The 24,391-nt window shown below is 46.3% G+C and overlaps 1 protein-coding gene and 1 long non-coding RNA gene across 2 annotated transcripts in view; one reads left to right on the top strand and one right to left on the bottom strand.

Moving 5' to 3' along the window:
* Positions 1-2,513: 2,513 nt before the first annotated feature.
* LOC119086791 lies at positions 2,514-13,314 on the bottom strand. The gene is made up of 3 exons (XR_005090148.1): positions 13,039-13,314; positions 5,259-5,529; positions 2,514-3,567 (listed from the first exon to the last, which is right to left on the bottom strand). It is a non-coding gene; the product is annotated as an uncharacterized LOC119086791 (long non-coding RNA).
* A 174-nt stretch (positions 13,315-13,488) lies between these two features.
* Fhl2 (four and a half LIM domains 2) overlaps positions 13,489-24,391 on the top strand; it is a 77,883-nt gene continuing 66,980 nt past the window's right edge. The window contains exon 1 of the mRNA XM_028865814.2: positions 13,489-13,586. The gene's annotated coding sequence lies outside the window, so the exon portion shown is untranslated. The remainder of the gene's footprint in view (positions 13,587-24,391) is intronic.

Genomic DNA, 24,391 nt, shown 5'->3' with positions numbered 1-24,391 from the left:
TGGCAATCTCAACGCTGTTCCTGGAATACAGTACACATGGCTGATCTTGGGTTCCTCTTGTTTACATTTCCAGTCAAGTCTTTGAAATTGTGCCACTCCACAACTGCCCCTAGTGGCCCCAGTCTGTGGCAGGCAAGGTCACCCCAGGGACCCTGAATTGGGATCATTTCGTGTTTTATAGTCCCCAGAATATTTTGATCCTTAATAGGCGTCTACTCAAGAGGCTCCTACCTATAGCCTTCCAAGCTATGGTGAATTACACAATGTGTTTATTTTCTAAAACCAACCTGCCATGCAGGAAGAGTTTCTTTCAGACTGAATCCTGGCCCTGGATTTAAAGCTTCTAAAAAAGCTTGCTTGTTCCTTCTGAGCCTGCGACTGCCAGGCCCTTGTCACCAGGGCTGGCTGCGCTCCAGGCACACCTGAGCTTCCAAGTGGGTTTTCCCTCCCCACCACCTGGGAACGGTTGGTCTCTGAGCCTCTGAGCGAGGCTTCCCACTTTGTTGTGAGTTGCCTTTCTGCTTCCCTGTGCTTTTTGGCTATCCCGTCACCTCTTAGGTTGCCCAGTCTTCCTTTCTCTCTCTCTTCACAGAGTGTAGCTTCTCCCCGTTCGCCCTCACACTTCTCACTCTTGGAGTCATTAAACGGGCATTTATACGGCACTGCTGTACCCTGGCACGCTTTCCATGCAGTTTCCATGCGGCCCAGCACAATGTTTTCCTACATGGTTTTAATTTCCCGCAGCTTCACTAATCTCGAAGTTATAAAAGCCCTTGTTAGGCAAGTCCCAGCGTCTGACAAGTGGGGTGGTCTCTAGCTTCCAAATTCAGGAAATCTACGTGGCTTGCTTGTGAGTTTACCAGAGGCTGTTTCTACCCCCACCCCTAAATTCCCTTCATAGTGCTAAAAGGATGGAAACCAAGCCTTCCATCCTGCTGTAATTATAGAAGCTCTCCATCAGCACTTGGCCAGGCACTTGCTAGGGGCTGGGTTACCAGCGAGGTGCCAGGAGTAACTCTGACACGATCACAGAAAATAAACATCAGTTATCACAGCAACAGCTGTGTAGTTATGCCTCCAAGACTCCGTTCTCACTTGGGCCACATGCCTTCAGCAGCGCACATATGCTGAGCACAGTCTAGTCCTGTGCAGTCCGGAGAGTTAACCCCTATAAGACCTGAATATGGCTTCTGGCTGACTGTTTCTTAGAAATTTTATTCACAGGAGTCAAGGGTTTCCAGACTGTACTGTACCTACATAAGGCTAAAAAGTAGCTAAAGATAAAACAGAGCAATTTAAAATCAAATAAGGGATCGGGCATGGGTCACTAGACAAAATTTCATCTGGGAACTTCTTAATATAGCAGAAGCAATAAATTGTTGTTTGTTTTTGAAGCATTAAGGATCAAACCCAGGGCTCTTCACATGCTAGGCCAATGCTCTAGCCCAGAAGCAATGGGTTTTTTATACTAATGAGAAGCCAGTGTGAGCAATAACTACCTAGGGCTATGTGCAATATAACTGTACATTTCATTTCAAAGGCCATATGCAGGAGTTGAATGAGTGAGTGAGCCAGTGAATGGCACTCTCAAAGTTCATTGCTGTTAGATACAGTAAGGTTTAACTAATACATTTGCAGACGGTCATGCTGAAGGACCAAATGCAAAGGATTCTGATCTCTAACGAAAAGAAGATTGTTACCAATGCCTTTGTGGGGGGCCACTGGAGAGGTGGTTCAGAGGTTAAGAACACTTGTTGCCTTTGCAGAAGAAAATTCAGATTCCATTCCCAGCATCCACAGGGTAGCTCACAACCATCTGCAACTCTGCTTCCAAAGGATCTGATGCCTTATGTTGACCTCAGCAGACACCAGACACACATGTGTACATATATATATATATATATATATATATATATATATATATATATATATATATGCAGGCAAAACATTCATACACATGAAATAGAATATTTTAAAAATGCCCATGTGCGTCCTTCATGACTGGAGAGTTTGGAGCAGAAGTCAGAAATGCACTGGTACTACCTAAGCAGTTCTTCTCATCTAAAGCCACCATGTCCTGCAGATGTAACAGTCCCCTTACCCCACACTCCTGCTCACTTGGAGTTTCCTGTCCTCTTAGTAGATGCACTTTCTCCTTTCATAAGATCACGCCTATTGTCAGCCTAGGACATCCTATGAGAGCTCATCTTTGCAACTGGCCACAGACACTTATCACTCTTTCAACTAAAGTTACCCTCTAATATCTGAGTGGGACCAAAGTCCATGGATGCAGGAAGTGCATATCTATGTAGCACTCATGGCAGGCACAGTGGCGCACTCCTTTAATCCTAGCACTTGGGAGGCAGAGGCAGGTGCATCTCTGTGAGTTCAAGACCAACCTGCCTGCTCTACAGAGTAAGTTCCATGACAGCCAGGGCTGTGTAGACAACCCTGTCTCAGAAAAAAAAAAAAAAAAAAAAAAAAACTAAGAAGTAAGTAAATCAATCAATCAATCAATCAATAAAATAACCATTGCACACAGCTTACATGCATGCTCCAGAATTATTTAAACCATCTCTGTGTGATTTACATATTGGATACAATGTAAATAGTTGTCAGGCCAAGTTGTTTTCTTTTAGCTAAAATTTAGATTAGCACACAGAGCATGGTTTTATCATTCTTTTTTCTACCTATGTGTTCTCATTTGTCCCACTCCCCCACTGCCCTGTCGCACGCTCATTTCTCTCCCTCAGCTGGCTCCCTTTCTCCCTTCAGTTAGGCCCAGCTTCTACTTCCTTATTACACTACTCCTTAAGATCTCTTCTTCTCTTCCCATGAATATTCCCCTTTCTAGTTATAGAAATCACACAAGGCATGTATGTGACTTTAAATCTAGGTCCTGCCTATGAGAGAAAACATTCAGCATTTTGCCCTTCTTAAGTCTGGTTTATTTTGCTTAACACAGTGATTTCCAGTGGCACTCATTTGCCTGGAAATGTCATAATTTCATTTTTCATTACAGCTACACAAATTCCATTGTATATATGTATCACACTTTCTTTATCCACTCATATCTTGGTGTGTATCTAGGATGGTTCCATTTCCTGGCTATTGTCAATAATGCAGCAATAAACATGGATGTGCAAGTACTATATATGTTGACTTAGGGTCCTTCCAGTGTAGATGTAAGAGTGGGAGAGCTGTGTCATGTGCTATCTCTGTTTTCAGGTTTTTTGAGGCATCTTCACACTGATTTCCACAATGGCTGCACAAGTTCACATTTCCACCAGCAGGAAATAAGAGTTCCCCTTTCCCCACACCCTTGCCAGTGTTCATTGTCATTTGTTTTCTTGACACTATAGATTGTACTGTTTAGGAAATAGTGACAAGGAAAGTCTCTATGTGTCCAGTAAAAGATAGTGGTTTTCCTTCTGGAACCTTCTTGAGTATTTTAGTCCATCTATCCACAGACCACCCACAGACATGAGGCCACAGATGTGAAAACCAACTGTAAGGGACTCAAAGCCTGAGCTCTCTTGTCTTAGAAAGCACAGAGCTTCCTTGTACCTGAAAAAGTAAATCAATTCAACTTAGAAGATAGGAACACAATTTTAGTGAATGTCCATGGACAGCTGTGAATGAAGAAACCTTAACAGCAAACCTGGGAAGATGTGATCTAAATAGGAAAACAGACTCAGCTCAAGTAATTTCAGCAGGGGAGTTATGCTGAGCAGTGGATACATAGGCAATGGATATGCTGAGATACTACCTGGAAGGGTAGAAGTCTCTGCTGGTAGGAGCTGGGTGACCTCTCAGAAGTCTGAACTATGGCAAAAAAACTAACCAAACTAGAGATCCTGCCACAGAAGGATGAGAAGATACCAGCTGTGGTGGTGTAAAAGGAAATGGCCCACAAAGGGAGTGGCACTGTTAGGAGGTGTGGCTTTGTTGGAGTGGGCGTGGCCTTATTCAAGGAAGTGTGTCCCTGTTGGGGTGGGCTTTGCGGTCTCCTATGCTTGAGTTACTCCCAGTGAGAGAGACCACTTCCTGTTCCCTGAAAGATATAGGACTCTCAGCTACTTTTCCAGCACCATGTCTGCCTGCACACCGCCATATCCCACCATGATGATAATGGACTGAACCTCTGAACTGTGAGCGAGCCACCCTAACTAAATGTTTTCCTTTGTAAGAGGTCCTGTGGTCAGGGTGTCTCTTCACAGCAATAGAAATTCTAAGACAGACACCTGGCTTCTCCCGCCTTCACTTGCCAGCATCACCCAGTGGCTGAGACACCAGAACTAGGAAATATAGCCTGGGGATATGGCTGTGGCAGGGAAGAATGGACCTGGGATGGGGTCAGAAACAGACTGGGGGCAGAAGGCAGAGCTTTATCCTTCTCCATGGACAGATCACCACCAACTCCTTGTGCACAGCAAAGGATGCTCTGGGGTCTCCCTGAGCTTCCAAGCCAGACTCAGCCAGTTCCTGCCACCTGACAGAGAGCAGCAGCAGCCAATGAGCACTTCACATCCACAGGATCATACCAATCAGCAGCCTGACTGCTCTGGTGGCTTGTTCCAGCATAGTCTAGGAAACCAGATCTTAACAGTGTATCTTTAAATACACTGACTTAATTAATGTTCTCAAAATTGGTTGGAGACTTGAAAAAAAAAAAAGCAAAGGGATGTTTCCTGAATGCCCACATTTTTAGACTGGGACACATATCTGTTTCAGGAAACACCCATATTCTGACATCACTCCTAAATGAGGCATTTGGCTGGGGTTTCTTGTACCTATAATTATGGATATATTCATTTATTCTAAAGTATATGAGGCAATTTAATGAAAAAAAATCTTTTTTTTTTAACTTCTTACAACCCAACTCTGCTGATAGATGAATAGTTAAATAAAGCACAGCGTGCCTTGCACTGGAAATTATTTCATCCAGCATTGCAAAAGGACGTGCTGGCATAGGCTGCAGCGTGGCAGAGAAGCGCCCAACACGGTGGGGGAACACCTAACTGAGAATAGTCAAATTCACCCACAGAAAGCGGAACAGTGGCTGCCAGGGGCTGACGGGAGGTGGGTGAGAAGTTAGTGATTAACGATTCAACACAGGTTACAGTTTGGGACGGTGAAATGTGTAGGAAACGGATGGTGCTGATTCTTGCATGACCAAGTGAACATGCTTGTTGACACTGAACTCTGTCTTTGAAAGAGTTAAAGTCCTCAGTTTTTACCACAATATAAAACTTTACCTTGCGGTTTCCTTCGGAAGTCGGGCGTTTACGACATTTGAAAGCAGCTTTCGTAGGTAACTTCTGAGTCAGACGGCTTGCTCTAGTGACTCATAACACAATCTTGCCTTGCAGTCTCTTGGGTCTTTTGATATAAGATAGCGCTGCCCTTGAGAATGAGGAAGCCTGCGGGTTATTCAGCACAGAGCCGAGTGACAGGAACCTCTCACTCCCAGGGACGTTGGAGCAGGGCCTTACAGCTGCTGACATGGAGTATTGTAGAGTGAGAAACCTATAAACAACAGAAGTTGATTTGTCTTGTGGTTTTGGAGTCTCAGAAAGCCAAGGTCATGGATCCACAAGTGTTGAGGGCCTTCTTGCCCAATCACAATATGGAAGAAAGTACCTCATGATAAGGGATATCTGAGAGATCAAAAGGTTCCAGTGACTCTAGCTAGTAAAGCATTCAATTCACTCTCAACTCTCCTGGAGTTCCTCAATGGGCTATAACTAGTCACCATTGGATTTTTCTTCGTTTGACTAAAATGTATCGATTGCACACATACTGTTAATGGGGCCAAGAACTGGGGGAATCATAAACCTTAGCAGAGAACCTACTAGTACTATTCTGCTAAATGGACATAGTAATAAACAACCCCCCCAAGTGCTTTTTTTGATACTCACAAATTAATGTATCTCTCAAAGTTCATCAGAGAAGCTTCTTTTTGCAGACGAGGGCTCTAACACAGAAACCTACAACCTTTCGGTGTGCAGAGACTAAGAGACTATGGTGTGCTGAGCCCTAAATGAGTCATAATCAAACCCTCTCCTCATACGGGTCAGGGTCTTTCGTGGAACAGGGACTGGAATGATTGTAAGAGTCAGAAGTAGTGGAGGACTGTTGTGAACAGTGTATGTCAGACATGACAGGACCATTACACACATGAACATACAATGGCTGTGACTGCCTGCACAAGGTTTGCACTAGATCCAGCCAGCCAAAATCACAGGGTGGGTGGGGGAAGGGACTTAAGAAGTCCCCTAGCTGAGAAGCTCTGGGCAATTGATGGCTGCTAAGGGTGAAAGAATCGGTTTTCTTCAAGAAGCTGCCCCTGAAAGTTACTCATGCTCCAGTAGACGGCCATGCTCCCAATATACCCATGTGCACATAGGCAGCTCTATGTAGACTCAGTGGGTTCTTTAAAAGAGCGCGTCAAGTTGGCAGGGAAATGTGGCAGGGGTGATAGAAAAGATGTTAATATGGGAAAGTTTTATTAAAATATATGCATGAATGAAATTTTCCAACAATAAAATAAATGAAATTAATTAAAAGAGAATATAATTTATCCCTGCACTGTTGCCTGTCACAAAAAATGGTGTGGCTGAAGTCTTTAAAATCAGATTGGATGGCAATGTTAGCAATAGAAAATGAGGGTATAGTACTCAGCATCTGTAATGTTGGGGATGATACTGACCTGAAAGCACTTACTGTGTACAGTGTGTGTGTGTGTGTGTGTGTGTGTGTGTGTGTGTGTGTGTGTGTGTGTGATAAGAAGCAAAATGACATACTGAATCCAGGAGATCTCAACTGCAGGAGCCAGAACAACTGAGCACACCATAAGCACCTGTTTACTTGCTGAAAAGACTGTAGGGGTAGAAATGGAGAGACCCCTTTCCTGCCCACCCCATGAGTCACACTCTATAACAAAAGACCACTTAGCAGGTCTGGTGGTTTGGATGTTTAGTTGTGTTTTATCTCGTGTTTTGTTTTAGACAGGATCTCACTGTATAGCTAAGGCTGACCACAAACTCTTGGTCCCAACCTCCTGAGTGGCAGGACTACAGATCTATGCCACAATACCTGCTATTGTTTTGAATATTAAATGTCTAAGCTGATGACTCTGTTGGGAGGTGGTGGGGCCTCTATTTAGGAGATAAAACCTGTGGAAAAAGTTACATCATTGAAGTCCTTATTGTGAGTGGCGTAGTAATTAGACCTTGTATCCATCTCCTTTTTTTTTTTTATTTTTTTCTTCCCATGAAGTGAGTACCTTGGCTCTAACACATGCTCTCCCTGTGGTGTTCTGCCTTGTCACAAGTCCAAAATGATGGGGCTGAGTGACCATGGACTGAGATCATAAGCCAAAATGAATCTTTCTTCCCTTCAGTGGTTTATCTTTTGTATTTGTCACCAAGACAGAAATCTAATTGAGATAACAAATTGATTTAATCACAGCTTCATAGGGCATGGAAGCCTATGATTAAAGAACTAAAGACCAGAGTGAACGATCCCTTTTCATCTTTAGGTTGGCTAAGTGTGAACAGCCATGTAAAATATGATTGTACAAAAGCGTTTGAGCTAATGGAATAGACCTGGGGCATGTGGCCAGCAAGGCCTATCTGATCACATTCTTCTTGGTGTCTCTGTACAGCATTCATTTCTTCTAGATGTGGACAGAACCCTTTCTGGAATTGGGGTTAATGGTGTCCTGTGATCTACCAGTATGCTGTAGACTGTAGATCACAGAATTTCTTTATGACCAGCTCTTACATGGACAAGTAGCTAGTTGTGGAGAAAGGAAATTTTTGGTTCTATGACCCATGTTGGGGAATAGTCTCTATGGCTTGCCTTGAGAAAGTGTCTTAGTCACTGTTCTGTTGCTGTGAAGAGACACCATGATTAAGGCAATTCTTATCAAAGAAAGCATTTAATTGTGAACTTGCTTACAGTTTCAGAGGTTAGTCCATTATTATTATGGCGGCAATCAGGCAGACATGGTTCTGGAGGAGCAGCTGAGAGTTCTACATCCTGATCCTCAGGCTAAGAGAAAGATGCTAGGCCCAGCTGGAAACCTCAAAAACCATCCCTAGTCATACACTTCTCCAACAAGACCACACCTCCTAATCCTTCCAAATAGTGCCACTCCCTGGTGACTAAGCATTCAAATATATGAGCCTATGGGACCATTTTTATTCAAACCACCACAGGAAGAATGAAGGGTGGCAGACAGAGGGCAGGAGAGGATGAGGGAAAAGTTTAGTGTCAGAAGCCTTCATGGTGGGGTATCACCCTCTAAGCCCCCAAGAATGTGATGGTTTAACTTGACGGAGACTCCAGTCTTAGTTCTTGCTTGGAAGGTAATCTGGTTCTTCTCCACATCCAAATGAGTTTCTGGCTAAGCCACACTTACAAGGAAGAGAAGCCTGGATTCTGTCACATCAGCAAAAGTTGGTGTTATTTTTCGGGTTGAGAGTTTCCAGAGCTGCAGGGATGTGTTTACACTGCAGACGTTTCTGCAGCTGTCATTGTTCTGGGAAGTGCAGAAGGGCTGTTTACAAGGAGCTTTCAGGAAGATCAGACCCAGCGGCTAGGTAATCCCGGCAGCCACTTGGAACAAAGCGGACTGGTCCTCCCGGTTTCTGCAGATAGACATCTGGTGGGTGAAACATGTCCTGAGGCACTCGGCTCTGCACCCCGACTCAACTGGGTCCTGCATCTGCGAACTTCCTGGTCCAGAACCACCAAGCTTTCTTTGCCTTTGCTCTTCTCTGCTGACACAGCATGGTGGTGCATTCCTGTGCTTCTCCTTCCCAGCAACGTTGCTGTTGCCTCGAGGCTTCCTGACCTAACCTGTGTTCCTCCTTCCTTTCAACCTGTCCTCAGGCTCCCTAGCTTGCCTCTTCCTCCGTTATTAAATGTATTAATCCAACCTCTGTGAACCATCTGGCTAGGTAGAAGAGCACGGATGGTAAGGATGATAAGGAGCTCCATTTCCTTCCTCATCCATCTCCGAGGGGGCACAGCTGGCTCTCCTGTGACAAAGGACAGGTTAACCAGAAAGAAGCATGGCAGATCCATGTCTAACCAAGACCCAAAGGCCAGGGAATACAATCCCTGTTTATGCTTAAGTTCTGGAAGCAGAGACCAATGTGTAGACATGTGATTGGATGGGGGGTTGAGCAGATGGAAAGAGATGGAAGGGAACCCAGCCAGGCATGTCTGTGCAGAGCGGAACTCTTCCTGATAGCTCTGTGCAGCCTTCCTTCTTCCAGCCTGCACATGTGGGGCAGGACTCCCCTGGAATGAGAGCATTCAAGGGAAGAAAGAAGGGAGAGATTGCCTGCCTATGCTTCCTGGCTTGCTATGGAGAAGGGGTGGTCTGATTCTTCTGATCTGCCTTAGGGAAGAGAATTTTTGGTTTCTGTGGCTTACTTTGGAGAAGACTGGGAGGTAGGAGACAGGAAGTCAGGAGAAGGACAGAGAGACCTGGATGCTAAGGACTCCAAGTCTCCTTTCACTCAAGGCACTCAGCCCAAACAAAGCCAAAACTGTGAAGTATGGTCTTCTGAGCCGCAGCAAAAGACACCTAACTCACTGGGCTGGGGGCCAGGAGCATTGTTAATGCCACACCCAGGAAGGGCAGTCACAGTAATAGGCAAGCTAATCAAGAAAAGGAAGGGGAGAAGTGTGAGCTGTCTTAGTTAGGGTTTCCATTGCTGTGCCGAAACGCCACGACTGAAAAAGCAAGTTGGGGAGGAAAGGGTTTATTTGTTTTACACTTCAGCATTGCTGTTCATCACCGAAGGAAGTCAGGACAGGAACTCAAACAGGCAGGATCCCAGAGGCAGGAGCTGATGCAGAGGCCATGGAGGGGAGCTGCTTACTGGCTTCCCCCCCCCCCCCCCGCTTGCTCAGCCTGCTTTCTTACAGAACCCAGGACCACCAGCTCAGGGGATGGCATCACCCATGAAGGGCTGGGCCCTCCCCCATCGATCACTAATTGGGAAAATGCCTTACAGCTGGATCTCATGGAGGCATTTCCTCAGCTGAGGCTCCTTCCTCTCGGATGATTCTAGCTTGTGTCAAGTTGACACCCAAAACCAGCCAGTGTATGGGCCTACTGGCCCTCAGCACTGACAAGAAACACAGAGCCCTGATGGGCAGGGCTCAGGGGCTTCAGCTGCCAGCAGCACTCTGACAGGCTCTGGGAGCCACAGCACCAGGGTCCCAGAAGGAGCACAACCACTATCTGCCCGCCCCAAAGCAGGGAACAACAGTGACAGGCTCTCAAAGGTGGCCATGGAAGTCAATGGTCGGTGCTACCTGTGGTGAGCTGGAGAGACAGGGCTCTTCAGAGTCAAGGTGAGAGCCTTCAGTGATGGCTGCCATCATGGTGCTGCCAGCGTCTAGATGGGAAGTACTTCTACCTGCTTTAGTGCTGAAACTTCTAGATCCAGCAGGGAGTTCGTGAGTTTGTGTTAGAAGCACCGTAGACAGTACCCGAGCAAATCGAGATCAGAGCTGATGGACCCATGGGTAGATTTCACGATCCCACTGGCAAAATGCCCAAGTGTATAGACATGGGGGGGGGGCTGGGATTCTCCAGGAGACCCTGCCATGGAGGGCTATCCCTACCCAGGCTGGTAGCCAGGGACATACTCTCCTTCCTGAGTCTATTACCTCTTCATGCTTGTCCCTACACAAATGAGGTGAAAAATCAAGATGGAGTCACTCACGCTGCCATGATACAGCTCTAGGCTGGAACTAAGTTGATCGTCTGACCTAAGGAGATGCCATGCTTGAGAGAAAAAGGCCAAACTCCCAAATGACCATCTTTAACAGACACGGTAATGCCTCTCCCTCTGCCCTCATTGCTCACGCTGAAAGGGCAACCCAATTTAAACAAACCAGCTGTTTTTCTCCTGTTCCGTCTTGGTGTCACCACAAGTGCCGACGCTGCCTAATGACCCGTCTATTTTATGTTCCTCTTTTCCTTCTGTTGCTTCATCCCTTCTCTGCCTATCAAGACAACTTCTGTGCATCCCATCAGGACATTTATTCTCCTATTCTGTGGAGTAAAAGGTAGTACAATGCAAACTGTGAGTAAAGCCAGCTGAAATCTCTGCTTGCTTGGGCGCAGTGGTTCAGGCTTCTCAAGCTTGGGAGGGGTCCGATAGATAGATAGATAGATCCTTTCTCAAAATGGTGATGATGGTGAGGAGGATCGTGGAACACTGCCCATCTTTATTACGCATTTTGGAAGTGGGCTCACTGCTTACGCTAGACCTATCTGCCTTTGACGTTGATCTCTTGAGTTTTGGATAGCACCATCTAGAAGTATCTTTTATGATGTTGTGGAAGATGTGCAAGTGCCACGTTCAAGACCAGTTCTCCCTGGCACGCGTGGGCCTGCCTGATCACAACCCAGAATGCCAGGCCCCAGCTGCCTTGGATGCTGTTCCCTCCCACCCGTGGCTCCTCCGGTGGGTGGTGTTGAATGTCAGGCAGGCTGCCTGCTCATCAACGCCCACCCACCCCCACAGCTGTGTTCCTGAGCCTGCTTGTAGCAAGAAGGATGCTACTCAGGGAAAGAGAAATATGCCACACCAAACCTCTGGCAAAGGAATCTTTTTGGTAGAGGAATTTACGTCTATCAGGAAACCGCCATTGATAATCTAATTTCCCCCTGCTGTTCTGTCTTGAAGCTGCTAAAAAGAAATTCTCTCACCTGTCTTGTCTGATGGGAGACAGTAAGACCCTCATTTCAGAGAGATCCCACTCCATATCTGAGGGCCCCAGGGGAGGGTGGGGGCATCTGAACAGGCAGGTCTAGCCAGGTTTCTCCTCCAGTCCCCTTACAGTTTTGCATGGTGGTCACTATGGTGTTACACTAGTTAGTCTCTTGCAAATCTGTCCTTGGTTACAGGATGTCTTGGCTAAAAATTGGAGAAGGGTGAAGAGAAACCGAGTTTTCTTCCACTGTGCTTGAACCCTCAAAACTCACAGTCCTTTCAGAAGGTCCTTCCTCATGAGGATACTCGGATTCCTGGTCCTTGGTCTGGTTCCTTTCAAGGGAAGTCCTCCAGCTGGCTTTCTTAGCCCCCAGTCTCCCTGCCTTCCTTCCGAACCCCCAGCCCCTCCCTAGAGACTGATCTTAGACTGGAAGTCCCCGCAGTTATACAAGAGCTAATCTTTCTCATGACCACCGCGGCCAACACATAACCGTATTTGCTCACAGATATGCATGGTATGGGAGCCTGTAGACAGAAGACTCAAAGACCACACACGTTTATGCTTAGACTCATGAAGCACGGGTAGAGATGTGATTGGACAAAGAGGTCTGAGAGAAATCAGTAGAGTGGAGGAAGCCCAGTCAGGCATGGTTACTCAGGTTCTCGCTGACCCCTCTGTGCAGCAGAAGGAACCCTGGAGAGTGGTAGGACTCCTCTGCCTGAGGTCATGAGTTATCGACCAAGGCAGGCTAGAGAAGTTCTGTATCACTGACACTTCCTCTGAAACACCAGGGAGAGTTAATGTGGTACTTTCAGGTTTCATGGCTGCATTTAGGGGACAGGAAAGTGGTTCTGATTTCTATAACCCACACGGGGGAAGACAAATTATAATCTTTGTGATCTGCCTCAGATCAGAATGAGCAATGAGAGCCAGGAGGATAGCACAAACTCTGACTGCCTCTGAGGCACTTACTTTGAAGCATCACTTTGTGAATCCCAACACTCCAGTGACATCAGAGGCAGGAAATCAGAGTTACCCTCAGGAAAGGTCTGGACAGTCCAAAGGCTTTGGCACTCCAATTCAGAAAGATAGTCTAGAGAGTTGAGGCCTCAGACCCAGGCTCTGTTCTTGGGTTCCAGTAAACCCTCTGTTTCAGTTTCACACAGAATCACTAGTCTCACACGAGCAGAGATGACAAGAGAGGGCATGACTTTCTGGAAATGTATTCCAGTCTACAGCCAAACACGCATCTTGGGCTTGAGCTTCAGTGCTTTCTAGAATACTCACCTAGGCAAATGCCCTTGTCCTTCTGAGATGGAGAAGGAAGGTCAGTGAAGTCTTTCCAACAGGGAGCGTCAGACACCAGGCTTTCTCTTGTGAACCTGCAGAGGTGCTCCTGTATTCTCAGAAATGTGCTCCCTCATTCACATGCCAGCTACCTGCATCCTCCAGCAAGGCATATAGCTGGCCCTGGGCTACACGCTGGGAGGTTCTGGACCTAATGGCCTCCCCGTTTTGGCTGCTCTTGGATTGCTGGAATACACGTGAGGCCTGGGGTGTCCTTGAGACAGGCAGGCCAAATAGGAACATACGCAACAGCCTCTTCCCAACTGCGGCCCGAGACTTCTTTCATTTGGAGACCAAAAAAGGCTTGCAGGAGCCAGGCTTGGGCCCTTATCTGCTGGGCTGCGCCAATGGACGTGCCTTATTTATAGCGCCGCTGACAGAAGCCCACAACATTGGGGCAATCCAATGAGGCACACAGCCTGCGCAGTGGTGGCCCTCATCCCCGCTAGTCTGGTTGCAGGGCAGAAGGAAGAGCTCTGATGCCACAGGTAAGGATCACAGTTACTTGGTCTTTTTCTCTTCATGCCTGTCGGTTCCAGTACATGTCTGAGCCATACTTAGAGACCCACTGTGCTTAGATGACATTGTGCTCTGTGCAAAGGGAGTGTCCTGGGTCCTGATAGGCACAGGGACCTAGGGACCTCAGGTCCCCAAGTGGCTGCTCTGGTACCTACCTGTTTAGATGCTGAGAATAGCTCAAGTCCCTCCTCACCTTGACCTCCCTCTATGGGAACCAGAACTTAAAACCAGAAGGGCTATTAAAGGAGAAAGCAAAGGATGAAGAAAGATTCTAACATAAACACAGGATAGGGTCAAGCTGCAGTGTACTTAAGCCCTCCCAACCCCCCCCCCCCAGTATTTCCGGAAGGCCTGGGTGGAAAGGCCAATTACTGATGTGTCTGATTACTCTGGGAAAGCATGTTTATACAAGATGACTTATGTGCTACGGCTGATGGTTGGAAAGTTCAGAGCTATTGTGTGCATATTTTACCACTTCTTGCAGCTAAGATGTGCAGGACTGAATGATGCTCTGGCAGATCGCATAACGTTCTCAATATTGATAAAATGACTCAGGTGACAATCAGTGTGGCATATGTAAACATCTCTTGCCAGATTCTGTTATCATTTTAAAATATTCCCACCCCAGGTTTTTTTTGGCTGGTTGGTTGGTTTGGGTTTTTTTAAAATTCTGAAGCCCGTAGACTAGACACCCAAGTTTTAGGCTAATATGATTTTATCTCACTTGTGCTGTTTATAGATTGGTTGTTGCTGTTTTCTTGTTTCCGTGAGTTGGATTCTGTGTTATTATTAGGCTGATACCCAACTGGAAAGTCTACTAGGAGCTGTGCATTCTCCCTAATACAGGGATGTATATGGTGCACATGGAGGTGGAACAAGTGTGTGTCTTTGCTTGTGGAGGTCAGAAGTTGACGTCAGGTTTCTTCCTTGATCACTCTGTATTTCAATGAAGAGTTCGCCATTCCGGCTAATGGAACCATCTTGCACCAAGGACTCTCTGGCACCACCTCCTCAGCACTGGGATTGTAGGCTGACTGCCACACCCACCCGGCGTTTCCTCTGATGCCGGGGATCTGAACTCTGGTCCTCACACTCGTACAGCAAGCTTGTATCCACTGAGCCATCTCCCCAGTCCCATTACTGCCTCTTGACTCTAGACCTCCTTGCTGAGAACAATCATGAATATAAACAGGTTTAAAGGAGAAAAAGGGATCTACAGCCGCTTGGGTTATCTTCCTTCCACAATTAAGTGGTTTTGGTTCATCTTAAAATATGTTAGTCATCATAATTTAAAGGGATCTGTTTTTATTTAAAAATTATATAAATATACACTAAGTATAAATATAATCAGGTCAGATGGTAAACTATTTTTTCTCTAATTTATGGTCCACATGCTTTTACTGTTTACTCAAAATCCAATGTTTTGAAAACTGAGTACTTCTATATGACATTATAGTTTTGTTTTTTGTTGTTGTTTGTTGTTTGTTTGTTTGTTTTTCGAGACAGGGTTTCTCTGTGTAGCCCTGGCTGTCCTGAAACTCACTCTGTAGACCAGGCTGGCCCCAAACTCACAGAGATCCGCCTGCCTCTGCCTCCCGAGTCCTGGGATTAAAGGCATGCGCCACCACTGCCTGGCTCCTCTTAGTTCTTGCATTAAAATATTGGTAATGTTTGCACAAATGAGGAGTCAAAAGCACAGCTGGAGAGCTGGCTAGCATTGTATTAAACGTGCCAGTGGGCTCGTAGGTGTGATGGATCTGATATCTTTCTCCTCTTACTGTACTTGAGTCATGCAGAACTCAACTGTCCTCAAACCATTTATCAATAGTGCATGTATATGGCTCTTTAGAGTCTCTTCTCTCCTTCCACTTTTACATGGATCCTGGGCTTGGACTCAAGTCATCAGGCAGGCCTGCACAAGCAAACCCATTTCCCTGCTGACCCAACCGGTCAGCCTTACAAATTTGTTGGGTTTTTTTTTTTGTATCACTGACTTATCAGCAGCCCATCACTTTATCCCCATTGTGTTAAAGTGAGAGTGAAAAATAGAAAGGAACAAATAGAAGCCTTGGGCAGTCTGGTGTGTAACAGACGTGCTTCATAAATATGGCATTTTAAAAGTGAAAATTAATAAAGACATATATTCTAATTTTTTGGTGCTGGAAATTGAATACCGGCCACTGTCATGCTAAGCAAATGCTGTGCCATTTAATTTTATTTTTCATCAAATTTTAACTTCAAAGAGGGTTTTTCAATTTACTGCTTCATTTGCATTTAAAAGACACATAGGAATAAAAAAATAATTAAATTTTTATTGCAATTTAAAAAATAATATTCCACGTTAAACCAGAAGAAAACCATATCCGCCAATAACATATAATACATATGTCTAAGTTTGTCTTCTGTTGCGGTGACAAATTTTATCACCCAAAGCAACTTGGGGAGAACAGGGTTTATTTTAGCCCCCAGCTTCTAGTTCATCATGAAGGGAAGTGGAGGCAGGAACTGAAGCAGAGACCGCAAAGGAGCTCTGCCTGCTGGCTTGCTCCTCACGGCTTGCTCAGCCTGGAGGAAGCAGAGGTGGATTACGGGCATCTGTGAACACGGCGGTGGGAAAGAGTGTGGACATTACACAGAGATGGAAACAAGTGTGCTTTCTCTAAGGCCCAGGAAATCCACTAAATGCGTGTTTGAAGTCAAATGACTTAGGGACAAGGGCTGGCTTGCTTCTTTTTGTTCTTGTTGGAGCATTTTTAACACTCAGTATTTTATAAATGGAAATGAAGAAGTGTCTTGGCTCCTCAAAATAAAATAGAAAGCAAAAAAAAAAAAAAAAAAAAAAAACGTTTAGGTGAAGAGCCTGGACATCCAGGCAGCTCAGGGCGGTGCTGCAGTCATGGTGGCTGGTGGGTCTGGAGGAATTTTTGGTCAGTGAATGTATTTCTCTGCCTCCAGCATCCACACATACTGTTTGTATTTTTTTTATTATTCAGTTTAAACGTGAGGGAGAAGAGCAGTGGGTGCTGAAATGTGCATGGGCCCAGCCAGCACTGTTGTGAGTACAACACGTGGCTGGACTTGTGCCCCACAGGGCTCATACCCCTCTCTGAGGAAGCCTGTTAGACCCTCATGGACGCAGGAGACTCAGAAGCAGTGAGTGGGAAAACAGGCTTGGGCCCACCCACGGTGAGAACAACGCGAGTCTGGACAGAAACTGGGAATGCTCCCCTCCCCTGCCCTGGCTTCTCCATGGGACCCAGCATCCCCTTGAGCTTGGGAAGGGTGTATTTACCTTCTCAGTCAGACTCAACGAGCATAGTGACTCACCCGACTGTCTAGCAAACGTGTGTGGAACTAAACTGTGCGGTCAGTTCGTACGTACGAGTTCTAGGAGTGTTGAAAACCAAAGGAAGGCGCTAGACGTTTTCTCTTAGCTGATAGTTTCTACTTTTGTGATACTGGCTGTTCCACAGGCTTGGCGTTCATCCCCTGACCCTTTTGTACACAGCACCAGAACAGGATGCTTAGAATAATATTTGAAATGTCATTTTGTTGGGCACCGAACACTAATGTTTGATGATGATGTACCCTTAAGCAGATCGTCTAACTTGGAATTCTCATTCTCCACAGTGTGGGGCCAGTGTGTTGGAGAGTGGCAGAATGGTGGTCTATAAATTCTAGAAATCTAGAAGCTTCCTTTCTGAACAATCACCCAGTTTTTAGCTACAGTCTTTTAATTAATTTTAGGAGACATGTCTCTCTCTTTAAATACAATTTAAGAAACAAGAAAGCAGGTGAGGTAGTATAGTCCATATTTCAAAGCCAGTGTTTTAACTACATTGAACTGAGGCCCAATGGTCAAGTGCTGTTCTCTTCCAACCCCAGAGTCAGAAGACAGGGCAGTCAGTGAAAAAAAAAAAAAAGGATAAAACTAAAACAATCCACAAAGCTAACAGATTTGATTACCTACACAGACAAATTCCTTTTTAGGTGCCCCTTTATTTGCCCCTACAAATTGAAAATGCAAAGAAGTCCTATAAGCAAGTGCAAATTGTTGGCCGTCAAATGACCCATGGTTGGCAAGCATCCTTGAGGGAAAGAAATAATCCCAAATCCCATACCATCCTGGCACACACTTCCAGATGGAAACCTCTGCAAGATGTAGGGAAGGGTTGAGAAGGCACTTTGTTATTAAAACAGGGTTCTCAGCAAGTCGGAGGCCTGGGAATTCACAGTGCCGAGGTCAGCCTCATTTCAGTGTTGAGATCTGGATGGAAGAATGAATAGGCGGTAGTCCTACACTCTAGCAAGAGCAGCAGATCCTCCTGGCTGGCTGCTGATCTGCTGGGCAGGGCTGGGCTCTCTTCCCTCAGCTGCTGCTGCTTTCGTAGGCAGCGCTGCTGTCTTTCCTGGGAAGCGCCAATGAACCAAGCCCAAGGCAGCAGCGTCCAGACAGCCACAGGCCAGCATGTGCTCAACCTCACCTTTAGCTTCCTTTCCAAGCCCGTTACCATGTTTATAACTTGAATTCAACTTCCCCTCCTCAAAACCCCAGAAAGGCTTCCCAAGTCAACACACCCAAATTCTAAGCACAGCCTACAGACTCCCAGGGGCCAGAAATCTGGTTCCACCCCGCATGTTCTCCTCTCTATTTAGAGGTGTCCAGTCACATCAACCAACCGGACCAAGGACCTTCACACTGGCTGGTGCCTCTGTCAATCACGCACTTACCTAAGAATCGCACATCTCACTCCCTTCTTTATCAAACCACATCTGAGACTCACCTCGTACCTCATCTAAAATTTACAGTCACTTTCTAGCACCTTGTTTACTTCTCCTGGTATAATTTCTTCAAAGCATCATCTTACACATATATACACCTGGGAATACTATATGTGTATATATGTATATGAATGTGGCATGTATAAAGTTACCCCTCTTTATAGACAGTGAATTAGGTTCAGGACCTTTTGGGTTCTAAAATCTACAGATGTCCAAATCCCTAAAATAAAGTGGCGCAGCATTTATAAGGAAACTACTCATGTTCTTACATGTCCATCTCTAGATGGCGTACGATAAGTACTGAATATGCAAATATGTAAATATAATGTCAATGCCATGCAAATAATGGCCTCGATTTCACAACAATCAGGTACTATTATGATCCCTAGCTTTCAAGGAAAATGCAGTGAAATCCATGCAGCTGAAGCACAGCGGTGACTGTATTAGTTCCATGTTGATGTTGTTCATCAGAGTAAATGTACTGTCTTAAATCTGTCTAAGTTTATTGTCTTATAGCTAGGAAGGTGAGAAGTCTGTAGTGTGTCTCCCTGAGTTAAGTTGAGGCTTTAGAACTGAGTACACACCAGAGAGAATTCGTTTCCTCAACTTTTCCAGCTTCTGAAAACTGCCTGTATTTAGGGCCTGTGTTTAGGGCTTGCTTCCCCCACCAAGGCAACAGTAGAGCATCTTCAAATCTCTCCTTGACATGGTCTGCTTGAGTCCGTCTTTCACATGGTAAGGACTCTCAGGAGTGCACTCGGGCCACCCAGATAATCCAAGACAATTGCCTCACATTATGACCCTTAATCACACATGCAAAGTCTCCTTTCCCCAGTAAGGCACGATGCCTGCAGGTTCCAGGGATAGACTGTGTACATCTTAGAGGAAAAGGCTCTGTGGCAGAACAGTGGCTTAAATCCCATTACACTGGGTGGCGGTGCTCAGAATCCTCTTCCTGTCTGTTATGAGAGAGGTGGAAGGTACGGGAGCCTGGCTTGGGGTTCCTATGAGATCCCGCGTGGGGCTATTCATTCTTCTGCCCTGCTCATGTGCAATCCAGGATGCCGCAGATTCACAGTGAACTTTGAAAATGGCCGCCTCTCACCAAGGTGTTCTAAAATCATCTGTCTCACTGGATCCCCAAACCTATGATTGAGACCACAGATATGTGATAAAAATCAGTCTCGGGGAGAAACGAAAGCCCTGCTGGAGACAGGTGGAGCTGTCCCTCTCATTCATCAGGAGCTGGGTGCCTGTGCCGAATGCCCGGAGCAGCAGACAGACACTGAACGGAGCCCAGTGCCAAGACGATCCAGAGGAGACCTGGATCAGACCTCTAACACCTGAAGGTGCCAACAGAAAGGCCGATCTAGCTCAGTGTTCTCCAGGGCAAGCCAGGCCTTGTATTCAGGAAGAGAAGGTTGGGCAGACTAGGACAGGCGGAAGCTCCAAGACCAGCACAGCAGAGTGATGGAACAAGTTGATCTATAAGGACAAAGGGAATGATGGACACAGCCGTGCATCTGCAGCAGTTGCCAGTGGCCGTCTCTAAAACAGGTGGCGACTAGTGTCCAAGTCAGGCAGCAGGGTTTATGGGAATCTCAATTTCCTGAGACAGGCAATGCCAAGGCTAGCAAAAAAGATGCCCAGGGTATCGGTCTAACCTACGAAAGAGAGAGAGAGAGAGAGAGAGAGAGAGAGAGAGAGAGAGAGAGAGAGAGAGAGAGAGAGAGAAGCTTATTTAGGTCCAAAAGCAGTAAGTTTGAAGGAAGACCAGGAGTCAGAGGCAAGCAGCAGCTGTTAGAATGACCATATGCAGTGTGGCATTGGAGAACCTCTGAAGGCCCAACTCTGGAATCTGCTGAAATAAACTAGCAATTGCTGGGTTAACAGGAGGGACGCATAAAGCATTTGTCTGAGTGTCGTTTTGCACGGCACAAGTGGACGAAATGAGGACCTAACCACCGCAAGGGATGGTAGAGGAGAAGGTTTTTATTGAACATGAGTGAGAGAACAGCCAGAGGCATCTGGAAGAGTCCAGAGCAGGGAGAGAAGGTAGCAGACTAGACATGACCAGTAGACTGAAACTGCGCATAAGAGGAGAGGGGGTGGAGCTAGAGAGGAAGAGAAGAGAGGCAGGCAAGAGAGGGGATCAGGAGCAGTGGACCGAGAGAGTAAGGGCCTGGAACGGCAGTTTTATATAGGAAAGAGAAACTGGGGGAAAGGAAGGGAAGCCCCTGGGCTAGACAGGTTCAGGGTAGGGGTGGGGGTGGGAAGAGCAGAGAGGAGCCACAGGTACTAAGTAAGCCTGGTGGCCACAGACTGCTAACATGTGCTAATAGGCACCTCCATTAGCCATTTGTCCCGGGTTTCTTTGGGACCTGACATAAGGACCTTCAGATTAAAGAGCACAGGTCCAGGAGGAACAATCCATTTTCACACTTGGGGTCGATGAGGCAGGAGCTGTGACTAGGAAAATGTGATGAATGACCCAATGGAAACAGACAAGTGGGAAGCCCACTTCCCATTGTTTGTGGCTCTCTGTGCGGCATTCCTTCCTCCCAGGTGTGAGGCGGGCCCCTTCTGAGAAGCTAGAAGTCTGTAATCATCTCTCAGACTAGATAGATTAGAGAAGTTCTTTGTGGCTGACTCTTACATGACGAGGCAGGGGAGATTCTGGCACGATGGCTCAGTGGGTAAAGTCCTCGACTCACACTCATCGGAACCTGATTTTGAATCTTTAGAGTCCTCATAAAGCTAGGCACAGCAATGCATTTATACTGGGTCTGTGGTGAGATGGGAGGTGGACACATGAGACGCCTCGGAAGTTTTCCGATCAGCTAGCTTGGCATATGCAGTGGTAAACTACAAAGAAACCCTGTCTCCGAGAAGCTAAAGGCAAGGGCCCAAACCAAAGGTTGTCCTCTGACCCCCACACATGCACTCATATGTCTGTATTCACACACATGAATGCACATACACATATACAAGTAATTCAACTCTAATTCCTGTAGACAGGAAAGCTAGAGGACAATTTTATACATTTCATGATTGATTCTGGGGAAAGTGGTTCCCTGATTTCTGTGACCTGCCTATGGAAAGAGCAATCTTGACTCCTGTGGCTTGTCTCAAGGAAGAAGGAGGGACAGGGGGGTTAGGAGAAGGTCAGCGAGGAACTTTGCTTCTGATGACTTCATTTTGAACTGTCCCAAACCTGCCAGATGATCCCTATCTAGACCTCACCCATAAGAAGCACAGGGCTGTCCCCACACAAAAATATACAAATGCTCCCAGAGCTTTGAGGACCCAAAAGGGCCCCCATTCCTCTAGGCTGATGAGTCTCAATCTTCCTAATGCTGTGACCCTTTAGTGCGGTTCCTCATGTTTTGGTGACCTCCAACCATAAAATTATTTTCGTTGCTACTTCATAACCGCAGTTTTGCTACTGTTATGACTCGTAATGTGAATATCTGATATGCAGGATATCTGATATGTGACCCCTGTGAAAGGGTCATTTGACCCCTAAATTGGTTGTGACCCACAGGTTAACAGCTACTGCCCTAAGCAGAAGGGACCGGGGGACCCTCAGCAAGCTTCTGAGTCACAGGGTATAATCAGGAGTGTAAGGAGTGTAAGTGTATGTACCTGGACCCAGTTAGCTGCACTGTGTCCACCCTTTGCTTGACGTGTGCATTGCACTGTTAGAGAAGAGAGGGGAATGGGCACACGGGGTGTGTGTTTGTGACAAAGCAATAATGAGGTGGATGTAGACATACATTCCTCATCTCTCCCTACAGAGGACGGCCGCAACCTCTACAAAATGCATTGCCCAAACTGAGGCCCTTTTGAGAGTTCTTTCAACGTGCTTCAGAATGGCAGTTAGGTCAAAGCCGTATGGTGACACTACAATACGACCAGGTTGGAGGTTTAAAAAAAGAAAATGGCTCCCCTGGAGGATTCTTACTGTACCTTTTCAATGTTTATACATACTTGAACCTTGCCATGATGTCCCAGTTGCCTGCCCACACTCAGTACAGTAACATGCTGTGCAGGGTTGCAATAAGAAGCAATGTGCTGACCCTTCCAGCCTACACCATCGTGGAGGCCACACCATCTAAGGGTGAGGAAGTACATGCTTTCAAGTTCACATAGTGACAAAATTGCCTGATGGTGAAATTGCCTAACTTCACGGTTCTCAGAACCTTTCTCCATCACTTAAGGGGTACATGCTTGTAGGTTACGTCCTAAAGTTTGCTTGGGAAAGTCTTTGTTGCCCTTCCTGAGGGCAGAGCCAAAATCTGTTGGCTCAAATTCTCAGAACAGAGGCACCAAGGGCCCCAGCAGTGCTGCATATACTGTAAACACGTGGCCTCTGTGAGCTCGCCTGCAGACTCAAATATTTGAATTCCTTTCTTGTAGAAGAGCAGAAATGCTGAAGTCCAGTTGCTTACAGGCTGCCTCTGTGATCCTCCGGCACCATCTTCAAAGTGCAATGGCTATCGATATTGGAGAGCTGGCCCTACTCCCTAGCTGTTTGATGGCATTGCCCTAAATTAGGCTTTATCTCTATTGTCTTCTCCAAAGGCTCACGAGGACCCCCTCCCTCTTGTGTTTCCACAAAATGTTTCAACTCTTTCAGTTTCCTAGTATATTAGGAGTTATGGTATTTGCATACCAAGTCCGTGGATGCAGACCAACATATTCCGAATAGCAAAATGAAATACATTAGAAGAAAATGCAAAATCAGAAAGAGACTGAGCCTTGGGGAGGAAGATTAAGAGTTCTTTCACAGTAACGTATTATGACATTATCCTAGTGCCCTGTCCGTTGAAGGCGTGAAGTGGCTCTGACTTGCCCTTCGGGTATGATTGATTGCTGCTGGGTTCCCGATCTCTGCTCTTGGACTGTATCGCTTGCTTCCTCTCTGCTTTCGTCTGGATTCTTAGCTCGACTCACCTAATAGTATGCATTCTCTCCAAAATCCTCCCTCTGGGCATCGCAAGGTTTGAGAGAGCTCATGAAGCAACTTTCCACTTGCTCAGTTCTATCAACGTGTGTGTTTTTTGAAAAAGGAAAATAAGTCAATACCAAAAGTCTGTGCTCTTCCCTGGGAGGTGTCAATCACGGGAGTAGAACTCCCTGAGAAGCTCAAAACAGCTGCTGTGGTTGACTGCCCTGCAGCCTCTGGGGCACACATGGAGGGCACAGGCACAGGCTGTGTTCTCTGCGTGGGAGCGCTGAGCATTTGCATGCCTGCGTTTTGTCCCAACCCCCTCTGTACCACATCATGAGTGGAAAATACCCCAACCCACACCAGGCCTTACTATGAATTGTTGGTGGATCTGTGAGACCGCTCCTGCATCCAGCCTTTTCCTGTCATGGAGCAGAAGGTTGATGTGGGAAGCCAGCTTTCCCATCACAGGCCCCTTTCCTGACTGCTAATCAAGGAGGGAAGAGGGGCCCCTGGAGCCTTGCCATGGAACAGCCTCAACAGCCCTGTAGCTTGTCTAGAGAGAGCAAACTGCAAAGGTACTTGAGTGGACATGTTGTTTCCATCTTCGCCATGTGGTTTTCATTCCCGTTTTGGTTACTCTTGGCTCTCATTATGGAGCTTGGTTAAGGTAACGTGGTTGCAATTACTTTTAGACATCAAAAAAAAAATGAATAGTGATTTGTCTGGGGTGGGCTAACGAGGATGGTACGTGGCTAAGACAGAAAGCACATTGCCTTTCTAGAAATCTGGAAAATTCCTTTCTTCCTTCTTCCTTGTGGGAACAGAATCTGTTTGTAAAAGAGCCCAGAGAGCTTTGACTAATGCAAATGGTAGAACTCAGCATCCAGGAGAGAAAGAGCCGGAGACCACAAAGTGTGTGGCCATGACGCTGCTGCCGTGGAAGCAGCTGCCTTTGAACCGGAGGGCAAGATGCAAAGATAAGCCTTCTTCCTCCTGCAAAAATAGGATGACTTGCTCAATCACTACAGCCATAAAAAG

Source organism: Peromyscus leucopus, chromosome 16_21 (assembly GCF_004664715.2).
Source record: "Peromyscus leucopus breed LL Stock chromosome 16_21, UCI_PerLeu_2.1, whole genome shotgun sequence".
NCBI classification, from domain to species: domain Eukaryota; kingdom Metazoa; phylum Chordata; class Mammalia; order Rodentia; family Cricetidae; genus Peromyscus; species Peromyscus leucopus.
This window is presented reverse-complemented; position numbering and strand designations above follow the sequence as displayed.